This window comes from Sapajus apella, unplaced genomic scaffold, assembly GCF_009761245.1.
Source record: "Sapajus apella isolate SASKATOON/1434 unplaced genomic scaffold, GSC_monkey_1.0 scaffold1, whole genome shotgun sequence".
NCBI classification, from domain to species: domain Eukaryota; kingdom Metazoa; phylum Chordata; class Mammalia; order Primates; family Cebidae; genus Sapajus; species Sapajus apella.
Window position 1 is genome coordinate 60,978,098 of NW_022436941.1, and position 8,202 is coordinate 60,986,299.

At 44.0% G+C, this 8,202-nt stretch overlaps 1 long non-coding RNA gene and 1 pseudogene across 2 annotated transcripts; both read right to left on the reverse strand.

Moving 5' to 3' along the window:
- Window positions 1–275: 275 nt before the first annotated feature.
- On the reverse strand, window positions 276–617 carry LOC116562157 (annotated as a pseudogene). The gene has a single exon (XR_004273832.1). The product of XR_004273832.1 is annotated as a 40S ribosomal protein S21 pseudogene (transcript).
- Window positions 618–1,427: 810 nt separating this feature from the next.
- Window positions 1,428–7,883, reverse strand: LOC116562256. Its single transcript, XR_004273861.1, has 3 exons — window positions 7,868–7,883; window positions 6,952–6,958; window positions 1,428–1,505 (listed from the first exon to the last, which is right to left on the reverse strand). It is a non-coding gene; the product is annotated as an uncharacterized LOC116562256 (long non-coding RNA).
- Window positions 7,884–8,202: the final 319 nt, after the last annotated feature.

Genomic DNA, 8,202 nt, shown 5'->3' on the forward strand with positions numbered 1-8,202 from the left:
GTCAGGCTGGTCTCAAACTCCCAACCTCAGGTAATCTGCCCACCTTGGCCTCCCAAAGTGCTGGGATTACAGGCGTGAGCCACTGTGCTGGGCCACTTTTAAAATCTTACACCAAAAGATCTTTGCCCAGACCAATGTCTTATTTTGCCTATGTCTTCTTCTAGCAGTTTTATAGTTTGTTTCTTACATTTAAGTCTTTAATGCATTTTGAGTTGATTTTTGTATATGGTGAGAGATAGGGGTCCAAGTTTCACTCCTTTGTACATGAATATCCATTTTTTTTTTTTTTTAGGTTTTCACTATTTATTCATGACAAATACTCCACATCTGCGATTCTCTCCAGTCAAAAGTTCTTTGAGACGATGCCATCAGCCTTGGTCAATCGGAGAATAGAATCATCTGACTCACCCATCCTACGTACGGCCCCGCAGACAGCGTAAGTTTTAACTGGCAGTTAAACCTGCCTGTGAGCTTGTCGACCTCGGCCACGTTCATCTGGATGGATGCGTGGTCCTTGGCACCGAGGATGCGGTTACTGGCGGAGCATTTCCGCGGCACCTACAGGTCCACGAACTTGCCGGCGTCGTTCTGCATCTCGAGGCCGCGCCTGCTGCCACCACACCGTGTGCGAGTAGAGAAAAGCTTTTTTCTTTTCTTTTCTTTTTTTTTTTTTTAAAGACAGGGTTTTACCATATTGGCCTGGCTGGTCTTGAACTCCTGACCTCAGGTGATCCGCCCGCCTCGGCCTCCCAAAGTGCTGAGATTACAGGCGTGAGCCACCGTGCCCGGCTATGAATATCCAATTTCCCCAGTATATGTATTTATTTTTGAAAACTCCCTACAAACGCTTATTCTGTCCCTGCCTGGGAGAAGGAGGACAAGGGGATACAGAGAACCTCCCAGAAGAGAATGAGGCTCTGGTGGAAAGACTTGTCCAGAGGCTGGTGGACCCAGCACCATTTACTGAAGAGGGTATCCTTTCCCCAGTGTATATTCTTGGTGCCTTTGTTTAAAATCAGTTGGCTATAAATATGTGAATTTATTTCTGGGTTCTCTATTCTGCTCTATTGGTCTGTCGGCCTATTTTTTTTTCCTTTCTTTCTTTCTTTTTTTTTTCTTTTTTAACCAATACTACGCTGTTTTGGTTAATATAGCCTTGTTATACGTGTGTGTGTATGTTTGTGTGTGTGTGTCTGTGTATATATATTTTTATTTTTATTTATTTTTTTTTTTTGAGACAGGGCCTCACTCTGTTGCCCAGGCTGGAGTGCAGTGGTGCAATCTCAGCTAACTGCAAACTCCACCTCCTGGGTTCAAGTGATTCTCAGCCTCCTGAGTAGCTGGCATTACTGGCGTCCCCACTGCCAGGTTAATTTTTGTATTTTTAGTAGAGACGATGTCTTGCCATGTTGGCCAAACTGGCCTCGAACTCCTGGGCTCAAGTGATCCTCCTGCCTCGGCCTCCCAAAGTGCTGGGATTACAGGTGTGAGCCACCACACCCAGCCTGTATTCTTGAAGTCAGGTGGTGTGATGCCTCCAGCTTTGTTCTTTTACTCAGGATCGCTTTGGCTATTTGGGGTGTTTTGAGGTTTTATATTAATTTCAGGAATTTTTTTCTGTTTCTGTAAAGAATGTCATTGGTAGTTTGATAGGGATTGCACTGAATCTGTAAATTGCTTTGGGTACCATTATCATTATAATATTAATTCTTCCAGTCCATGAGCATGGAATACCCTTTCATTTGTGTGTGTGTGTGTGTGTCCCTTTCACCAGTTTTCTTTGTATAGTTTTTTTTTGTTTTTGTTTTTGTTTTGAGACAGAGTCTTGCTCTGTTGCCTAGGCTGGAGTGCAGTGGTGCGATCTCAGCTCACTGCAACCTCCACCTCCCAGGTTCAAGCAATTCTCCTGCCTCAGCCTCCTGAGTAGCTGGGATTATAGGCACCTGTCACTAAGCCCAGTCCCTGGTATAGATCTTTCACTTCTTTGGTTAAATTGATTCATAGGTATTTTACATTATGTGTAGCTACTGTGAATGGAATTGCTTTCTTGGTTTCTCTTCCACATTCTTTGCTGTTGGTGTATACAATCAGTTGCTATTGATTTTTTTGTATACTGTAACTTTACTGAATTTGTTTATTAGTTCTAAAAGTTGTTTTGGTGGAGTCTAGGCTTTTCTTTCTTTTTCAAAACTTTTTTTTTTCATTTCCACTTCAGGAAGCTTTTCTAAGATCATGTTACTTGTGAACAGGTCTAATTTGACTTCTTGCTTTCTAATTTGGATGTTCTTTATTTTTTTCTCTTGCCCAATTGCTCTGGCCTCCCCTTGCCAGTATCCTTAAATGTTCCTTTGTGTTTTTGGCCTTTTCTCTTATTCTTGAACATATGTACTTGCATCTTTCTAGATAATTTGATCAACATTTACAGAGCATCTATCTATCTGCTAGATATTGGGCTAAGATCTGGGAATCCCTTCAAGGAACCGTCAAAGATAGGAGTTGGCAAACTTACTGGACCAGGGATTTTAGACTTTGGGAGCTATGCCATTTCTGTCCCAAGTACTCCACTCTGCTGTTGTCTGTGAAAGCAGCCATAGACAATATGAAAACAAATGGGTGCGGCTGTGTTCCAATAAAATTTCATTTACAAAAGCAGGCCCTGGGTCCCTGATGGAGATCAGGGAGACTTCTAAAACAAACTAGAATGTAATGTAAAGAGCGCTCTATGTGGGCGTGGTGGTGCGTGCTTGGGTCCCAGCTACTTGAGAGGCTGAGGTGGGAGAAGTATCTGAGTTCAGGAAGTCAAGGCAGCAGTGAGCTGATCATGCCACTGCATGCCAGCCTGGGTGACGGAGCAAGACTCTGTCTCCAAAAGAAAAAAAGTGCTCTACACTAGCGGTACCAATGTGATGTGATAAGTAAACTATATTAGCAGTATGAATTACTTGCTATGAATGAACGCAGCATAAGGAATAATTCATTTTGCCTGGGGGAGCTGGACCAGTTTTCCTTTAGAAGATAACTTTTAAGATTTAAAAGATTTCAGGAGGAAGAAATAATTTCAAAAAGAGAATTCCAAGTCGTGCGAACAAAGGATGTGGGCATGAAAGAACATGCCATGTTTGGGAAGTCTTGAGTTCTCCTTTTGTGGCTGAAACACAGCATATTTACAGGAAGATTTGGGGGAAAGTGATGCTGGAGCCAGACTACCAAAGGCCCAGAGGAACTGAATTTTCACTGTAGGTAGAGACTGGGACATAGCTCTGTTTAAAAACTGATTCTGGAGGTCCACGCTACATGGAGGGCATTTGGGGTTGGGAGAGAGTAGAGGTGGGGAAACAAGTTAGAAATCTGTTTGCATTGTCTGGGTGAGACGATAAGGGCTTGAACTGAGTCAGTAGCTACAGGTTAGAGAAGAGAGGCAGTGGGAGGATGAATCAACAGGTCATAGTGACTGAATAATGGTTCAGAAATTCTGGGAAGGTCAACTGGCTGGCTAGTGTGCCAATTATTTAGCTCTCAGATTCCCTGCCTTTTCCCTGCTCTGCATCTTGGGGAGCAGACCCCTGAAAACCGTATTTCCTAGCTCGATTTCAACTGGCTTCTGGTTGGAAACAGCCAAAAAGGAGGTAGGAGAGGAGAAGCCAAGGTGTCTCTCCTGGTCTCCCTACTCCAGCGTTATTACCAGCAGTGGCTGAGTCTTCTTTGTATGTTTAGCTGCTATTGTCGTTTGAAGTTCAACTCCCCCAGGTGGCTGTGTTAATCCATTTTGTGTTGCTATAAAGACATACTGGAGACTGCGTAATCTATAAAGAAAAGAGGGTTATTTGGCTGGTTCTACAGGATGTACAAGCAGCACGGTGCTGGCATTTGCTTCTGGTGAGGGCCTCAGGAAACTTACAATCATAGTGGAAAGTGAAGGGGTAGTGGGCATGTCACACGGTGAGAGATGAAGCAAGAGAGAGGGGGGAGGTGCCACCCTCCTTTAAACAACCAGCTTTAATCAACCTTACAACTACCAGAGTGAGAACTCACTGATCAACATGTTATTCCTTAGGGATCCGCCCCCATGACCCAAACACCTCCCGCTAGGCCCACCTCCAACACTGGAAGTCACATTTCAACATAAGATCTTGAAGGGACACCCATCCAATCTGTATAAGTGGCCTTGGCTCTTGGGTGCCATGACACCACCGCCTCTGTGCTGCTTCAGCCCTCGAGGTGGTAGCAGCTTCCTACCAGTGCTAGTTCTGAGTTGCCTCCACTTTTTCTGTTTTCTCTTTCCATTTTTCTGGATAGCTTTGTAAGCAAGCTTCCCATGTAAAATTCCGTCAACTGAATTACCTAGCGTAGGTTCTATTTTTCTGACTAGACCCTGACTGATAGAGATGTAATGATCTGTAAAAGAGTTGGGCAGTACAATAGATGAAAGTAGGAAGGGAAGATATTAATAATTCCATTTTGAATCTGTTTCATCATTTAAGGAACCCACTGAACCTACAATGACTTTCACTCCTATGCCCTCTAGTCCATTCTTCACAAAACTAGTCAGAGAAGTTTTTCTTTTCTTTTTTCTTTCTTCTCCCCTCTCCTTTCCTCCCTTTCCTCCCCTCCCCTACTCCTCTCCTTGACAGGGTCTTTCTCTGTTGCCCAGGCTAGAGTGTAGTGGCGCGATCATAGTTCACTGCAGCCTTGAACTCCTGAGCTCAAGAAATCCTCTCGCCTCAGCCTCCCAAGTATAATCTTAAAAAAAAAAAACTAAGTAGATCATATCTTTCCCTGCTTAAAACCTTCCTGCGGTCAGCTGGGCATGGTGACTCATGCCTGTAATCCCAGCACTTTGGGACGCTGAGGCAGGCAGATCATGAAGTCAATAGATCGAGACCATCCTGGTCAACATATTGAAACCCAGTCTCTACTAACAATGCAAAAATTAGCTGGGTGTGGTGGCACTCGCCTGTAGTCCCAGCTACTCAGGAGGCTGAGGCAGGAGAATTGCTTGAACTTGGAGGCAGAGGTTGCAGTGAGCCGAGATTGCACCACTGCATTGCAGCCTGGTGTCACAGCAAGACTGTCTCAAAAACAAAAAACAAAAAACAAAGCCTTCCAGTGGCATTCCATTGCACCTAGAATAAAAGCTAAACTTCTTGCATGGGTATATCAGCCTCTGTCTGCGCCTGCTTACTCCTCCCCCGACCCCCTTACCCTGTCCAGCCACACTGACTCACTTCCTGTTCCTCCAACTCACCCAACTGAATTTCTGCCTCAGGGCCTTTGCACTTGCTGCCCCTTCTGCTGGGAATGCTCTTTCCTGAGAGTTCCATGTATTGTCTTCATGCAGGGCACTGTTTTTGTGACACTCTTCAGAGAAACCACCACTCATCTCCTCATTCTGATTTGTGTTTGTTGTGGCATGTATCACTCTCTGAAATTATACCCTTTATTTCTTTCCTCTTCAAAATTTGAGGACAGAGAACTTTGCTTTCTTCACCCTTTTATTCTTTCTATTCTTGTACCTAGTACAAGGTCTGGCATATATTAAGAACTATAAACTATTTGCTGAAGAATAAATAAATATTTTACCTTTATACAATGTTGCAGAGATGCTCTCTCTCTCTCTCTATATATATATATATATACAATTTTTTTTGTTTTGAGTTGGAGTCTCACTCTGTTGCCCAGGCTGGAGTGCAGTGGCGAGATCTCAGCTCACTGCAACCTTCGCCTCCCAGGTTCAAGCAATTCTCCTGCCTCAGCCTCCTGAGTAGCCGGGACTACAGGTGCCCGCCACCATGCCCAGCTAATTTTTGAATGTTTAGTAGGGCCGGGGTTTCACCATATTGGCCAGTCTGGACTTAAACTCCTGACCTCGATCTGCCCGCCTCGGCCACGCAAAGTGCTGGGATTACAGGTGTTAGCCACCATGTCTGGCTTATATGTTTTATCTTTATTAATTTACTTTCCAATTTTTTTTTAGATAAAATCTCGCTCTGTTGCCCAGGCTGGAGTGCAGTGGTGCAATCTCAGCTCATTGCAACCTTTGCCTCTTGGGTTTAAGCAATTCACCTGCCTCAGCCTTCCAAGTAGCTGGGATTACAGGCTCCCGCCACCACACCCAGCTAATTTTTGTATGTTTAGTAGGGTTGGGGCTTCGCCATGTTGGCCAGATTGGTCTTGAACTCCTGACCTCAAGTGATCTGCTGCCTCAGCCTCCCAAAGTACAGGCGTGAGCCCCCATGCCTGGCATTACTTTTTAATTTCTGTTATTTCGCTTCCAGGATTTCTTTTCCTGAAATACTCTCTCCCATCCCATCCTCACAATTCATCTTTCACAACAATCGGAATCCCTTCCTCTGTGAAACTTTCCTTTCTTGCTCTTCACAGGAAATTAACTGCTCCCTCTTTTGGGTTTCATTCCTATCTCAGCAAGATTGACATTTTACTGTGGATATTTAATGTTTATCTCCTTTTCCTAGATGGTTGTAGAGATCATGAATTTTTCATCTCTATAGCTTTAGTATCTAGAATAGTACCTGACACATAATTGCATTTGGAAAATATTTGTTGAATAAAGTGGCAGATACAGGAGGTTTTCCAGTTCCACATTTCTAGTTGTTTCTGTACACTATGAGCCACTGGGAAAGAAAGATGGTTCCATATCTGTAAAATGGTGATAATAAGCAGACCATGGTAATGTGTGCCCGTAGTCCCAGCTACTTAGGAGGCTGAGGTGGGAGGATCGCTTGAGCCCAGGAGTTCACATCCAGCCTGGGCAACGTAGCTAGACCCTATCTCTACAAAAATAAAAAATTAGCTGGGCTTGGTGGTGCATGCCTGTAGTCCCAGCTACCTGAGTAACTGGCTGAGGAAGGAGGACGGCTTGAGCCCAAGAGTTAGAGCTGCAGTGAGCTGTGATTGTGCTGCTGCACTCCAGCCTGGGTGACATAATGACACCCTATTTCTAAGAAAAAATAAATAAGTAAAAATTAAATATTTAACAATATTTAAGTGCTGTAGTGGTTTCTTCTAAGGCTCTAACTCAAGACAGACATAATAGAATGTTGCTTTTCAAACAAGAGCTTCTTGAAGACAAAAGTGATCCATTAGAACACACCTTGAGTGAACTGGAGGGTGGGGTGGGTGAGAGCAGTGGGTTGAACTGGGGACCTCTGTGTAAAATTGACTGTGGCTCCAGAGTTTGCAATTGCAGTCATCACCGGTGTACCAAGATACCTTCTCCCTTTGTGTCATCCCTACTGTCTTTTTTTTTCTTTTAGACAGGATCTCACTCTGTCCCCAGGTTGGAGTGCAGCGGTGTGATCAGGGCTCACCGTAGCCTCAATATCCCTGGCCAAGTGACCCTCCTACCTCAACCTCCAGAGTAGTTGGGACTCCAGGCATGCGACAACATGTCCAGGAAATTTTTTTTTTTTTTTTTTTTTTTTTTTTGAGACAAACTCTTGCTCTGTCGCCAAGGCTGGAACGCAGTGGTATGATCTCCGCTCACTGCAACCTCTGCCTCCCTGGTTCAAGTGATTCTCCTGCCTCAGCCTCCCGAGTACCTGGGACTACAGGCACATGCCACCACATCTGGCTAATTTTTGTATTTTTAGCAGAGATGGGTAACCGTGTTAGCCAGGATGGTCTTAATCTGCTGACCTCGTGATCCACCAGCCTCGGCCTCCAAAAGTACTGGGATTACAGGCATGAGCTGCCACCCTCAGCCTAAATTTTGTGATTTTTTTGTAGAGATGGGGTCTCTCTCTGTTGCCCAGGCTGGTCTCAAACTCCTCTGACGCTAGCAATCTCCCCACCTTGGCCACCCAAAGTGCTGAGATTACAGGTATAAGCCACCACATGCAGCCTCTACTGTCTTTTTTGATGGAAATCTTGCCATAATTTCAGACATATTTTTAGTTAAAACACTTAAAAAAATCTTAGTTCTATTAAAGCAACTGTGAATATTTTTGCTAATGTACAGAGCCAAGTTTTGAAAGAAACCCAAGTAGGCCTTAAAATTTAAAAAGCATTAATCATTTGCTTCCCCCAACTCCCTGCCTTTTAAAAATTAGATATTCTAAGAAAATTTATGTGAGTGTCTGGCACATTAGTTGCTCATCTCTGTGCTCCCATATTTCTGTGTTCCTTCTTGTTCTTCTTCTTGTTTTTATACATTTATTTATTTTGAGATGGAGTCTCGCTCTG